This window comes from Natator depressus, chromosome 2, assembly GCF_965152275.1.
Source record: "Natator depressus isolate rNatDep1 chromosome 2, rNatDep2.hap1, whole genome shotgun sequence".
NCBI lineage: Eukaryota > Metazoa > Chordata > Testudines > Cheloniidae > Natator > Natator depressus.
The window spans coordinates 198002994-198018899 of record NC_134235.1 but is presented as its reverse complement, the minus strand read 5'-3'; the positions used below and the strand labels follow the sequence as shown (position 1 = coordinate 198018899).

Below are 15906 nucleotides of genomic sequence, written 5' to 3'. Positions count from 1 at the left end.
TTAGCTTTAGTTTGGACTATCAGCCAATAGTATCAAAAGCCAACAGATGTTGAATGATTTTTAGACTTGACATATTTGTATCCTTTAGCTTTCCAAAGTACGAGGTTATCAAAAGAAGTCAGCATAACCACTGACTAGACTAACCCAATCCCACCAATGTATCTGATAAAAAATGAAGTAGCAAATGTGAATATGTCAATGGGAGAAATGTTAAAAACTAGGTAATTAAACCATTGCACTGGTAATCATATAATCATAGAAATGGCAGCCTGGAAGGGACCTCAAAAAGTCATCAAGTCCAGCCCTCTGTACTGAAGCAGGACCAAGTAAACCTGGACCATCCCTGACAGGTGTTTGTCCAATGTGTTCTTAAAAACCTAATGGGGATTTCACAACCTCCCTTGGAAGCTTATTCCAGAGTTTAACTATCCTTATAGTTAGAAAGTTTTTTCCTAATCTCTGACCTAAATCTCCCTTGCTCCAGATTAAGCCAGTTGTTCCTGTCCTACCTTCAGTGGACATGGAGGACAATTGATCACAATTCTCTTTATAACTTGCCTTAACGTATTTGAAGACTGTTATCAGGTCCGATCTCAGTCTTCTTTTCTCATAGGTCAGGTTTTCTAAACCTTGTATCATTTTTGTTGCTTTCTTCTGGACTCTCCACAACTTGTCCACAACTTTCCTAAAGTATAGAGTCCAGAACTGGACACAGTGTTCTGGCCTCATCAGTGCTGAGTAGAGTGGGGCAAATATCTCCCATGTCTTACAAACAACATTCCTGTTAATACAGAGCAGAAAGATATTAGTCTGTTTTGCAACTGCATCAAATTAATTTATATTCAATTTGTGATCCACTATAACCCCCAGATCCCTTTGAGCAGTACTACCACCTAGCCAGTAATTCCCCATTTTGTAGTTGTGCATTGGATTTTTCCTTCCTAAATTAACTCCTTTGCTCTTCTCTTTATTAAATTTTATTTTGTTGAATGCAGACCAATTCTCCAATTTGTCAAGGTCATTTTGAATTCTAATCCTGTCCTCCAAAGTGTTTGCAACCCTTTCATCTTAGTGTCATCTGCAGATTTTATAAGCATTCTCTCCACTTCATTATCAAAGTCATTAATGAAAATATTGACTAATACTGACCTCAGGACTGACTCCTACAGGAGCTCACCAGATTTGCCCTCCCAGTTTTACAGCAAACAATTGGCTACTGTTTGAGTACAGTCTTTCAGCCAGTTGTGCGCCCACCTTATAGTAATTTAATCAAGACCACATTTCCCTAGTTCGCTTATGAGAATGTCACTACATTAAAATCCTTACTAAAATCAAGATATATCACTTCTACTGCTTCGCCCCCATCCACTAAGCCAGTAACCCTGTCAAAGAAGGATGTTAGGTTGGTTTGGCATGATTTGTTCTTCACAAATCCATGCTGGCTATTCCTTAAAATCCTATTATCCTCCAATTTGTGCTTACAAATTGATAGTTTAATAATTTGTCCCTGTATCTTTCCAGGTATCAAAGGTTAGGCTGACTGGCCTAAAATTCTCTGGGACCTCTTTTTCCTCCTTTTTAAAGATAGTTACTATGTTTTCCCTTCTCCGGTCTTCTGGTACTTCACCCATCTTACAGGAATGCTCAGAGATAATCACTAATGATTTCAAGATTGCTTCAGCTAGCTCCTTCAATACCCTAGGATGAATTTCATCAGGTCCTGCTGACTGGAATATGTCTAACTTATCTAAATATTCTTTAACCTGTTCTTTCCTTGTTTTGGCTTGCATTCCTTCCCACTTGCTATTAATATTAATTGTATTGAGTATCTGGTCATCATTAACATTTTTAGTGAAGACTGTAGCAAAATAGGCATTAAACACCTCAACCTTCTTGATGTCATCTGTTGTTAGCTCTCCTTCCTCGCTAAGTAGTGGACCTACATATTCCTTTTTCTTTCTCTTGCTCCTAATGTATTTAAAGAAAGTCTCCTTATTGCCTTTTATGTTCCTTGCTAATGTAACTGATTTTGTGCCTTAGCCTTTCTGATTTTGTTCCTACGTGATTATGCTGGTTTTTTGTATTCCTCCTTATCAATCTGTTCATGTTTCTCATTTTTTGTAGGATTCCTTTTTTATTTTCAGGTCATTAAAAAGCTCTTGATGAAGCCATATTGGCCTCCTACTATTCTTCCTATCTTTCCTTCACATCAGGAGAGTTTGCAGTTGTGCCTTTCATATTGTCTCCTTGAGAAACTGCTGGTGCTCCTGAACTCCTTTTGTCCTCAGACTTTTTTTCCCTGTGGGACTTTATATACCAGTTCTCTGAGTTTGTTAAGGCCTGGTTTTTTGAAGTCCATTGTCCTTACTCTGCTGCTCTCACTCCTTTCTTTTCTTAGAATCATGAACCATTTCATGATCCCTTTCACGCAAATTGCCTTCCACCTTTGGATTCAGTACCAATTCCTCCCTGTTGGTCAGGATCAAGTCTAAAATAGCTGTCCCCCTGGTTACTTCCATTTTCTGGAATAAAAAGTTGTCTCTGTAGCAGGGTGGTTGCCTGCTCTGGCCCTGAAGGGGTTAAAATAGCCCTGGGAAAGGGCTGCCCCAGGGAGCCAATAGGCTAGGCTGATTGGGGAAGCAGCCACAGATGGGGCCATGCCCCAATCAGGCCGTAGCTGGCCCTATAAAGGGGCTGCTAGGCAGAAGCTAAGTAAGTCTCTCTCCAGCCTTGGAGGGAGATGGGCCTGGCTGCCAGGGAGTTCAGGGAACAGAGCAGTGCTGGGAAAGGGACAGGCTGAGCTGGGGAGCTCAGGCCTGGTGACCTCCCAGGCTGCGCCAAAGCAGGTACTGGGCTGCAGGGAAAGGCAGCAGGTCCAAACTCTCCTTGTCGATGATGAGTGGTTTACAGACTGCAGTCTGCCCCAGTGAGTGGGGGGCTAGATGGTGACTGGCAGTAGTCACTGAGGCAAGGTGGAGATAGGGGGTTAGGGATTCCCTGGGGAGGGGAGACCCAGAGACTGAGGGTACCGCAGAGGGAAGAACCCCAGGGTAAGGGGCACTGGGGTCCGGGAGGGACCTCAGGCAAGCAGGACACCAGCCTGAAGAGGATGCTTTGGAGGCTGGAGAGCTAATTCCCAGGATGCCCAGCAGGAGGTTGCCATGCTGGTGAGTCATCGTATCACTACAGTCACCAGTACATTCCAAGAAGTTATTGGAAATCTTGTGTTTTGCATATTACTTTTCCAACAGATGTCTAGGTAGTTAAAGTCCTCCATTATTGCCGGGTCTTGTGTTTTGGATATTTCTGTTTGTTCTAGAAATGCCTCATCCACCTCCTCTTCCCGATTTGGTCTACAGTGGATCTCTACCATGACATCCCTATCTTTTACCCCTTTTATCTTTACCCAGAGACTCCCACCTCTTTCTAGATGTATAGTGTAACACCTATATATTCTTCATGTTTAATGCAACACCTCCTCCCTTTTTACTCTGTCTGTCCTTCTGAACAAGCTATATCCCTCTTATTCCAATCATGAGATGTATCCCACCAGGTCTCTGTAATGCTAATTAAGTCTTAATTTAATTTATGTACCAATACTTCTAGTTCTTTGTATTTATTCCCCATACTCCTTACATTTGTGTATAGACTTCTAAGATACTGAGCAGATTTCCCCCACTGATTTTTCCTCTTGTTGCTCCTTGGACCCTTTTGTAATTTTCCATGTCCCTGCATCAAAATCTAACCCTCTGTTAAGGTTGCCATTTTTTACACTTACCCATAGGCTTTTGTCACCTGCCCCTTTGAACCTACCTTAAAGATTCAGTGTGCGAAGATGATCTTCCGCTTCTTGGTGGTCAGGTGGACCCCAATTCTTCCTAGCAGTCCTCTTTCCCATAACAGCATCCCATGGTTCAGGAAGCTGAAGCTCTCCCATACTATGGGCACAGCCATGCATTCATCTCTAGGATGCACATATCCCTGCCTGGACCATTATCCTCAATTGGGAGGATGGATGGGAACACCCTGAACCTCTGACCCCCTTCTCCCTAGCTCCTAGAGCCCTGTAGTCACTGCCGATCTGCTCAGGGTCATACCTGGTACTATCATGTATGAGCAGGATGGATGAGCCTCGGCAACCTTTCCATAACGTCTCAGATGTAGGCTCCAGGCTAGCAGCACACCTCCCAGACATCAGGTCAGCAGATGGATGTCTCCATTCCCGTCAGAAGGGAGTCTTAGATCACCAGCTCCCTACATCTCCTCCTCTCAGGTGCAGTGGCCATGAGCCTCTCAGCCTTGTGGGGTAAATGACTCCTCTTCCTCAGCCATTGGGGGCTGCTTCTCATCTCCTGTTGCTAGTATGGCATATTGGTTCTTCACCTCAATGGGTGGGGAACCTGGCTGGGGGGTGGAGCATTGTCTACTGCCTGAGGTAGCCAGCAGTCAGGCGCCTCCTTGCAGAAAAGCCAGTTCTTCCTCCTCCTCTGGCACTGCTGCAGCAGTTGGTTAACATCCTCCATCCCAGATGTTTCCATGTGTGTCCTGTCGACGAAGTCATAGAATCATAGGGTTAGAAGGGACCACAAGGGTCATCTAGTCTAACCCCCTGTCAAGATGCAGGATTTATTGAGTCTAAACCATCCAAGACAGATGGCTATCCAGCCTCCTTTTGAAAACCTTCAGTGAAGGAGCTTCCATGACATCCCTAGGCAGTCTGTTCCATTGTCCTACTGTTTTTACAGTTAGGAAGTTTTTCTTGAGATTTAATATAAATCTGCTTTGCTGTATTTTGAACCCATTGTCTCTTGTCCTACCTTCTATGGCAAGAGAGAACAACTTTGCTCCATCTTTTTTATGGCAGCCTTTCAAGTATTTGAAGACCACTATCGTGTCCCCTCCCCCTTAATCTTTTCCAAACTAAATATAACCAGTTCTTTCAGCCTTTGCTCATATGGCTTGCATTCCATCTCTTTGATCATCTTTGTCACTTGCCTCTGGAGCCTTTCCAGTTTCTCTACATCCTTTCTATACATTGGTGACCAAAATTGACACAGTACTCCAGCTGAGGCCTAACGAGCACCAAATAGAGTGGTACTATCACCTCTTGTGACTTGCATGCTATTCCTCTGTTAATGCAACCTAAAATTACATTAGCTTTTTCTGCAACAGCATTCCATTGCTGACTCATGTTGAGGTTGTGATCCACCACAGCTCCCAGATCCTTCTCAGCAGTGCTACTGCCAAGGCATTTATCTCCTGTTCTATATTTGTGCATGTTATTTTTCTTCCCTAAGTGTAGCACCTTACATTTGTGTTTGATGAATTTCATTTTGTTGTCTATAGCCCATTTCTCAAATTTATCAAGATCCCTTTGAATTTTAGCTCTATCCTCCAAAGTGTTTGTAACACCCCCCACAGCTCATTCTCCCAACTGCTCTGCAGATGAATCATGTCCTCCTGCAGCTCTCAACCTGTTTCCTGAGGCACTCCACCAACACAGACCTCTCACCTAGTGGTTCCCCCTTGCCTGGCTTTCCTCAGTGGGGATCGATGCAGGTCACATTTCCAGCAAGTGCAGATCAGTGCCTGGGTGGAAGCCTCCATGATCAGGATGTGTACCTGGCGGAGGTGCCCACACGTGCAGGCAGAGGAAGAGCTAGCAGTGGTTTTAGTGACATGCCGTTTTCCTCCCATGGTGGGCTCTTCCTTCGAGTACCTGCAAGTTAAGGAAACAAAAACCAACACATAACCATACCTCCCTGTCTCCCTCCACTAGCAAACTCGGCTGCCCAAAGACACCCTTTTCTGCTTTCTCTGGTGGTGCTTCCCCCCCACTCTGCCTCTTCCTGCCCCCACTCTTCCCCCTCCCCCAAGGCTTTGCCCCCACCCCACCTTTTCCCACCCCTGCTCCGCCCCTCCCCTGAGCACGTCCCGCCCTCACTCTGCCTCTTTCCTCCCCCTCCCTCTCAGCAGCTGCTGCCAAACAGCTGATCGGAGGCAGATGGGAGGCACTGGGGGAGAAGGGAAGAAGCTGATTGGTGGGGCCCACCAAACAGGTGATTGGCTGGTGGCTGTTGAGCACCCTCTTTTTTTTTTTCTTTTTCCCCTGTTGGGTGCTCCAGGGCTTACCATCTTCAATATAATCAATCGTATCTGCTGGTGGTATTTATAAACTTGGTCCATTGTACAAGGGTCTCACAGAGCATGGAACTAAAATCATAATGGAAAATCTATAGATCCCTCTCTTTTTATGCAGAAAGATATCACAACACTTTGTAACAGTAATTTTATTTATCTTTGCTAAACCACATGTGTGTGAGTGATATTGTTACATACATGAAAAAAAACATTGGTTCTTTATTGCCTGAAAAGATTTTATGTCATGAGGCAGGACAATATTGAGGTTGAGAACAATATAAACCAGTTGGATTGCATATGCAAATGATTCATCCTGGTTGAACCCTTAATAGTTCAGAGATTTCCCTGAAATCTTGCAACATGCATTCTGATTGCATCTGCTAATCTTTGATTCTTGATTGTGTAGGGAAAATAGGGTGGTGTTTTAAGTAATTAAAATATAGGATAGGCTCACGTATGATTTTTAATTATTTCACTTTTTTTTCCCCTCCCAAAGTAGGTTACTTTGTCTTAGTTGAAGTTTTGAGAGAGGTACTGCATTGGTCTATCCTTTATAGATTTATTAAAAGATTAAGCAAGCAGTTATAGAACAAATACGAGTTTAAGCAAAATGTCACTAGCTAATTTTATGTATAGGTTTCCTAACCTAATTTACAATAATACAGTGCAATAGTCAAATCAAGGTTATAACTGAAATATAATCAAAAATCAACAGTTAAGTTTATCTAGTCACCAATTACTACAATAAGTAATTAAATCAAATGGTAATGAATGAGTTAAGGAAAACAATTCTCTAAGGTCTTACAGAAAGGTTAAGAGAAGAAGCCTTTCCCTTTGATTTAAGCCATTTAGCTAAGAGTCTGTTTAAGGCAGAGGTTAATTCTTTGTCTTGGTTTTAAGGAAGTACTGATCTTAAAATGATTTTGTGGTAACTTTCTCCTTTAGCTGCTCTCTCCCATTACACTTCACTGTTCACAGAAGTTGCCCACCTTTTGTTTATGTAGTCTATTTTACCCCTTTAACACAATGGCTGCATCTTTCTGGCAGTCTTGCACAGCTTTTGGATGACACTCACCCTTACTTTTTGTATAATAGATTTAGGGATTTAGTGTCTACTTTAGGAAACTGTTAGACACGCACAAATGGGTGCTGGAACAATTTAAGCATCCTCAAATTACTCTAGAGAAGGATCTTCATGCCTTCTTCACTTTAAATCTTTAAGTTATATAATTGGTCTTACTTTAGCATTAAGTTGATATTTACCAGTATTTCTATCAATGATAGGATGGACTTAAAGCTTTTGAAATGCAGGAGTTGGTCTGGTCTCTTCTCTCAGTTGTAGACTTCAGGCTTGGCTTAGCCAATGGTTAGCGTCTTTCACCTCCTTTTTTGGATGGCCAGTCCAGGGAAGAGAACAAGATAGAACTTCAGGTGGCGTTGTTGCTGCAAGAGAGCCCCCCACCCCTACTTCCTTCTGCATGGTTAGGATGTTTTTGCAGGGATCAGTGTGCCCTTACTCTGCCTCAGGGGTCACCTCAATATCTTCACAGGCCAATAAGGTGTTGCAGCCTGGGGGATGTAATTTGACATGAATGAATGGCCTGACATCTTGATGTTACATAGAAGATTCCAGGTTTGTATATACATATCTTGCAACAATTTGTTAACCACAGAGAAACGTCTCTCAGAAAGAGGACACAAGAAGGAGCCACGTGATAAGGGACTGGTAGGCAAGCTTCTGCGTAGGCCCAAGACATAAATGTCTTAATTTAAATATAATTAACGACTCATCAGCATTTGCATGTCCATGTAGTCTCTCACATCCTTGTGACAATGAGTTAGTTATGCCACTGGGAAAGCAATGCTGAGAGGTGGGGGCAGAGTCTAGGGCAAGTGAATGACCTTACTTTAATAACCTTTTGCTTGCAAGCCAGAAAGAGGCTTCAGACATCTTCAAGTAATGCCAATTTTCATTAAACATTTGGCCAACTAAAGTTACTCAGCCCTAAATCCAAATGTGGCCTATGTTACCTGCAACTGACTCACGGGACATAAATTATAGTTTTATCTGAATTTACACATTCCTCTCAAATATAATTTTTAAAAAAATACACAGAAGACATCCATAAGACACATTTCTGATGAAGAAGCTCAGAACCCAAATTCTGCTCTCATTCATGCTGATGTAAATATGGGATAATTCTACTGAAGTTGATGGCTGTTATTCTTATGTATGCAAAGGCCCCTTTACATGGCCAGAGTGATGTAAAGGGGCCTGAGTGAATGACAGTCAGGCCATAGAACTTGTTCCATTTTACACTGGTGTAACTGAGAAGAAATTGGTGCTTAGACTGTATTGAAAGTAGCATTATGCATTTTAGGCCACATATTCCATAATGTGTAGTAAAGAAGTGAATGTGCACCCAATGTATGTCCTCCCTTGCCTAGCTGTCACTCCTGTATTTGTCACCTCCACCTGTGGAGCAGCAAACTTCACTGGTTCTGCAGAACAAGGTCCTTCACAGCAGGGAAGAAAAGGGTTGGATTTACTCCTTACGAAACTAAGATTTTTTTGAAACAAGGCCCTGGCATATTGCATAGGTTATGACTAAAGGCAAAACTTGGTTCTTATCTCTTATGCTGAATACTGATCCTATCCAATAAACATTTATGATTCTACTAAATCTGTTATATTATGAATAAATCTAGAATAAAAACGCTCCTCAGTTTGTATTTTTTTTTTTTTGGCAAGGCTCCTCGTAATTAAAACTTAAATAGGATCTTGCTTTTTACCTCACACTATGGGTTTTTTGTTTTTTTGCTAGGCTAAAGTATGCTAGTCCAATCAGGATCTTCCTACTATTGCAGCTTTCACCACCCATAACCTTGTTTTATAATCAAAGGGGAGGTAAAGGGAAAGCAGCAATATTAATAGGCTTTCCCATGCAGTCTCTCTGGGAATAGTCTTTTTATAAAGTCTTGAACTTGACCTCTTTGAAAGGCACAAAGGTCCAACACACATTTTTTAAAGTTATATATTTTTTAATTCTGTGAAGATGTTTGAAACCTGGCCCTCAACACACATAGCATAAATCTTTCAGGATAGTCATTCAGTAAAAGTGATGCATGAAGCCGATAATTTTAGGAAAACCCCTAAAACCGTTCTGTTGCTTTGCTTTTCACGCCATTTTATAGATAACCTCTCTGCAACACTACCAAAATAATTAAACAAAATCCAATGAATACTATTATGATTTCATCGCCTTGGCATTTGAACTTACAAATACAATTTAGTAATGAATTAGGAGGGAGAAGTTTTGCCTGCCGCACCCTCATTATAAAAACATTCTTGGGAACCAAGCATTTCGGGCATCAGAGATTTACAATAACAGTATAAATAGCTACAATGAATTTGGGAGCAAGAGTGTTATAACAGATTTTCACTAGGAAATAGGTTTTATAAGTAATTTTACCAAGACATAATAAATACTTAGAGATATAATTTTCCCTCAGTGAATCTGTAAGCTAACTAATAGTAAAGTTGATAGGAATTCCATTGAGATGGGAGTATACATACATCTTAGTTCTTGCAGCTTGTCTGGTTTGCATGTGTTCTCATTGAAGGTGTTGGCTTGACAGTCCTGGATGCTGAAGTCCTCTGTCCACAAAAATGGGTACAGTCCTGGCACAGCAGTGCAAGCTTCCCATGCTGCCCCTCATTTCAGATTAGGGGAATAATTCTCTGGGTCCATTCAGTGCTTAGCCTCTTTTTCTGAGACTGCCAACAACAGCGTATGTGGCAGTGAAATTTTGTAGTGTGGATGTCTACTTGGAATTGAACAGTTAGGTGGTAGCTACTGTCAGTCACTTAGAGCTACTAACCTGGGCGGAACTTGAACTAGTGACCTAGAGTGAGGGACCCTATAGACCATCATCAGTATAATATCTTGCTGTCTGATGTGCTTTCAACCAGTTATATTGGCACACAAGGTTTATTCATATTTTCTCTTAACCTTCATTTTTTCTAACTGTATTCAACTGGGCAACTGTTCTTAGATCCAGGTCCTGAGCCAGGCCGGAGCTCTGCTCTATGTATCTGAGGATGGGAGAAAGCATGGGGCAGTTAAGTTATCTTTGCTCTTCACCTCGAATCTCTAAAGCTGCTCTAAATTTCTCCAAGCTTCAGTACACCCTCCTCCACAGCTGGGTTTGCTGAAGTGCCATGTCGCCTCCCTCTCCTGATATGTAGGGCTCCCCTATGCTGGGGGAACTGGGAAAGGGGACCTAGTAGCAGGGAGTCCTCAATTGCTCAGCTGAGGCCTGATCTAAATCCCACTGAAATCAATGGGAGAACTCTCTGAGTGAGTTAGTGAGTTTTGGGCCAGGCCTTTGGGGCAGCCACTGGAGCAGCACAAAGAGACTAGAATCGGACTTGTCACTAGGGTGCAGTGTTCCTGAACACACTTCTAGAAACCACACCAAGGAGAATGTGTGCTCAGACATATCAAGAGTCAGATTCTGATCTCTGTTACACCAGTGTCCATTGACTGACTCAGGCAAGTAGAATTTACAGGACTAGTTCTGAAGACTTTAAAACAAAAGTCATAGGGGAGCATGAAAGAAGGGTGGGGGTATGAAGCTGCTGGAACATCTTAAGAGATAGACCTGGCAGCAACTGGCTGAGACAGGCCTGTCATCCTGCTTAATCAGTAGTCTCTATAACTAAGCTCAGAAGGTGCTCAACACAACTTGCTGCCTGTAGTAGCTAATCGCTACAGATTTCGCCAGCGTGAGCAGAAACCAGGGGAAACTATAATGCAGTATATTGCTTCCCTGAGGAGTCTGATTATAATTTGTGACTTTGGGAATATGGCAGATGAGATGATCAGAGACCAGCTCATTGAGAAAACAACCATGCTTCATGTAAGAGAACGCTTACTTCTAGAACCACAACTTACACTAGAAAAAGCAATAACCATTGCTACTCAGATTGAGTCAGCTACAGCTAAAGCCAGAATAATGAGCATGGATACAGGAGGCACAGTCCAGGCTGTGACTCCTTTGCAGAAAAGTTCACTACTACTGCCGACACACAACTGCAAGAGGAAAACTAATGAAAAACCACTGAATCAGCAAATTCAAAATACAGTAAAAGCATGCTTTTGCTGTGGATCCCCACAACAGCTTGCAAGCTACACAGGATGTCCAGCAAAAGTAGCTCAGTGCAATCACTGCAAAAAGATTAGACATTTTGCTAAAGTATGTCTCAGTAGCCAGTTCAATCAACAGGTGCATGCAGTTACAATACCAGATGTTACTGTGCTGAGCATGGACAAAATCACTACTGCACATATTCCAGAACAGATAAAGTGCACTGTAAACATTTCCGCCATACCCTCAGGCAAACCACACTCTATTCAGCTAATGTTGGACACTGGCTCAGCAGTATCTATACTACCTGATTCCATCTATCTGCATTACTTTAAAGATGTACTTCTTACTGAACCCAAACTTCACTTAGTGTGCTATTTGAAAAACCATATTCCAGTACATGGCTGCCTGCCAGTAATAGTTACTTCTGATGATTGCTGTGTAACTGCAGAGTTCTACATTGTCTACAAAGGCACTCCTATCCTTGGCAGAGATTTATTGGCTGCTTTAAATCTCAGAGTAGTGTGACAAAGTTCTGTCCTTGCCTCTGTGGGTCCTGTGTTTCCTGGCAGATTTCACTAGCCTCAGAGGCTCACTGTGACCCTCCACGTACCCCTTCTCTCTCTAGAGACAAGGGTCACAGTCTACTGAGCCATTTTCATCATAAGCCAGCAAGGGAGGTGAGGAGAAGTTATTCTTCCTTGCACAGTCTCTGTTGTCTCCCAGTCTCAGTGATTAATCAGGGGGCAAAGGGCAGGGAAGCCCACGCCCACCCTCTACTCTGGGCTCCAGCCCAGGGACCCTAATAGTATCAGCTTTGGTACTTTTAGAAACATGACATGTACAATTCCCTGGGCTACTTCCCCCACAGCAGCCCTCACTTCCTCAAACTCCACTTCACTCTTACCTCAGGGCCTCCTTCCTTGTGCCTGTTATGGTGTGTAATACTCAGTCTCTCCAACAGCACAACTTCCTCCCACAACTCCTGACATTCACACCCACCTGACTAACTGGGAGGCTTTTAACTAGTTTCAGCCAGCCCCTGATTGGCTTCAGGTGTCCCAATCAACCTAGCATTCTCCCTGCCTTCTGGAAAGTTCTTAATTGGCCCCAGGTGTCTTAATTGACCTGGAGCAGCTGCCATTTCACTTATCCTGGTACCAGGGATTTGTTTAGCCTGGAGCTAATATATCTATCTCCCACTACTTTTCTATTGCCATCTGGCCTTGCCCCGTCACAGTAGTTAATGGACGAATTGATCTTCCTCAGCAAAGCACTCTTGCGCTACACACACCAGTTTCAGCTGGGACCCAACACCAGGTTGAGGAGAAACTCATCTGTGCTTATGGGTTTCTGCATAAAGTTAAAATATGGAATAACGTGATGCCTGTATGACAGAAGTTACAGCGCTTACCATTTTCAGTCAGGGAAGCTGTTTCAGAGGAACTTAGAAAACTTGTTCAAAAGGACATTATTGAAGAGATCGACTCCTTGGAATGGGTTTCACCTATAGTAGTGACGCAGAAGAAGGGTGGAGGCATTCGCCTTTGTGTGGACTTAAGGGAGCCAAATAAAACTATTGTGATTGACAGCCATCCTCTTCCTCACATAGAGGAAGTATTTGCAGAACTCCATAGAGCAAATATGTTTTCTACTCTTGATTTGCAGACCGCATACTACCAGGTTATGTTGCATGAAGATAGCAGAGACCTTACAGCATTTATTACACATGAGGGACTATTTCGTTTTAAACATGTTCCATACAGTCTCACATCTGCCCCAAGTGCCTTTCAAAAAATGATGTCATTGATTTTGAAGAATCAACATGGAGTTCAGTGCTATCTGGATGATATTATCATGTTTGGAAATACTTCTGAGGAGCATGACAATAACCTGCAGTCTGTACTAAACTGCATCAGCACCGCAGGCCTCCAGCTCAATAGTTCCAAATGCAAATTTAGACAAACTGAACTCTCCTTTTTGGGGCATACAATTTCACAGGCTGGGCTAAAACCTGATCCAGATCATATCCTGGCAATTTCAAATGCTCCTCCTCCAATAGATTTGCAAACTGTACGTTCCTTCTTGGGTCTTACCTCCTGATATGCAAAATTCATTCCTAATTATGCTTCTGTCATTGAACCATTATGGGAATTACTACAGAGAAGTTCAACCTTAGTGTGGACAATGGATGCACAAGCTAGTTTTGAAATGGTGAAAGACTTGATTGTACATAGTCCAGTACTTGCACTATTCAGTCCTGCATTGCCCACAATTGTAACTACTGATGCTTGTGTTTATGGACTTGGGGCTGTTCTCACACAACTGCATGAGGACAACACAGAGAGGACTGTTGCATTTGCTTCAAGGACACTAAGTAGTGCTGAGAGAAAATATTCTACAGTTGAAAAAGAAGCACTTGCTTGTGTCTGGGCTAGTGAAAAATGGAGAACTCACCTGTGGGGTCGCACATTCAAGTTGCGCACAGACCACAGCCCTTTGACAACGTTGCTACCACGAAAGGACTGGGAAGAGCAGGATACCGTATTGCTCGATGGTCTGCAAGACTACTCTCTTTCAATTAGGAATTGGAATATAAGCCTGGAAACCAAAATGTGGTTGCTGATTGCCTTTCTTACCTGCCTTTGCCTTCACCAGATGGTCCACCGGAGAATGAGGATGTAGATATAGTGGTGGCACATATTACAAGCACTTTCACTGCAGTTACAAGAAAAGAATTGCAAGCTGCTTGTTCAGCATATCCAATTCAACAAAAACTACAGGAATTTCTGACAAAAAGATGGCCCAGTCACCCTAAAAACCTTGACCCAGTTTTGCTGCCTTATTTTAGAGTTTGGGATGAACTTTCTTTGTTTGATGGTTGCGTGCTATGAGGTACACACCGGCTCCTTGTGCCAGAAGAATTACAGTCAAAACTCATACACCTGGCACACGATACTCATCAAGGAATTGTCCAAACCAAACAACGACTACGGGATCTGTATTGGTGGCCAGGGATGGACTCTCAAACTGAAGCACTCATAAAATCCTGTGTCACTTGCCAAATGCATGATAAGACAGCAGTGATATGTACCCCTGCATTACAGCCTGTTCCTCTTCCTGAACCTGCATGGGAAAAAATGGTGATTGACATTGTAGGACCCTTTGATACTTCTCCAATTGACTGCCGTTATGCCATCACTTTAATAGACTATTTCAGTAAATGGCCTGAGGTAGCGTTTACATCGCAAATCTCTTCTGCTACAGTAATTAAGTTCCTCTCTTCAGTTTTTAGCAGGAAAGGTAACCCCAAAGAACTGGTTTCAGATAATGGTAGTCAATTTACTTCCCTGGAGTTTGAAACTTTTCTAACACAGAGTAACATTTTACACAGAAGATCATCCCTATATTACCCTCAAGCCAATGGGGAAATTGAACGGTTTAACAGAAGTTTGAAAGAGAGTTTTCAAATGACTAAACCGGAAGGGCTATTGTGGATACCCTTCACTACTGATTTCTTGCAAGCATACTGGGCTACACGACATGCCAAAACGCGAAGATTGCCTGCAGAGTTACTGCATGGGAAACAGATGAATACTAAACTGAACATTGCTGGATTGTTAAAGGCATGACCTGATGCCCCAAATGAGGATGATGTGAGAAAAACACTTGAACAGAACCAAGCAAAGTCTAAGGCTTTCACAGACAAGCGGCGGGGTGCTGAGGAGCCAAAGTTTGAGTGTGGTTCCTTTGTTAGAATACGAAAACCTGGAATTTTACGCAAAGGGGACCATAAATTCACAGCTCCTCTTAAAGTCATAGAGAAGAAGGGACCTTACACCTATTGACTTTCTGATGGGCAGGTATGGAATGTTTCTTATCTTGCACCTGCCTATGCACCAAGAGGAGATTATGCCAACACCCAGTCTGCATTGGATGACTTCACCATAGTACCAACGCAACAAGACATTGCACTGGAACCGGGGCTTGAGAGATGGCCTGTCAGACCCAGATGACCACCTGTCTGGACTAGAGACTGTTATGTGGTATCTACAGTGTTTTCAGTGTAATATTTCTGCCAACAGTATAGAGTCTTGTTTCATATTTGTTCCTGAGGTTAGAACAATAATGTTTATTTCAATTGGGAGAGTTTCTTAAGAGAGGAGGGAATGTGGTGTTTAGGTGTTGCTTGTAATTATTAGAATTGGGAGCACTGGCTGTTGGGAGTCTGAAAGGACACGAAACAGGAAGGAGGGGCAAGGAGTTGAGAGGCTGGGAGAAAGCTACAGGGGTGCAGCAGCAGTTTGGTAAAGAGGTTTCCACTTTGAAAATAAAGTCCTGTTGAAGCTTGTTGGTACCTTACCTGGTTGATACAACACTGCCCTAGGCAAAACTTCAGAGTGGTGCCCTCCTCCTGCCCACTACATCAGAGGTTCTCAAGCAGGGGGAATATATCAGACTTTCTGGGGGAAGGAGGCGCGGAGAGCCTTCTGAGGGTTTATGGTTGTGACAGAAGTGGGGAGGGCACAAGCTCCAGGCTGCAGCACCACTCAAGTTTGGCCTGGCCAAACTGCCACCTCAGGCAGCTGCTTAATTTGCCTATAGCTAGAGCAG

General features: G+C 42.9%; 1 long non-coding RNA gene across 1 annotated transcript in view; it reads left to right on the top strand.

Moving 5' to 3' along the window:
• Positions 1 to 15906, top strand: part of LOC141981679 (uncharacterized) — a 29822-nt gene that overhangs the window by 13481 nt on the left and 435 nt on the right. The window lies entirely within an intron of this gene.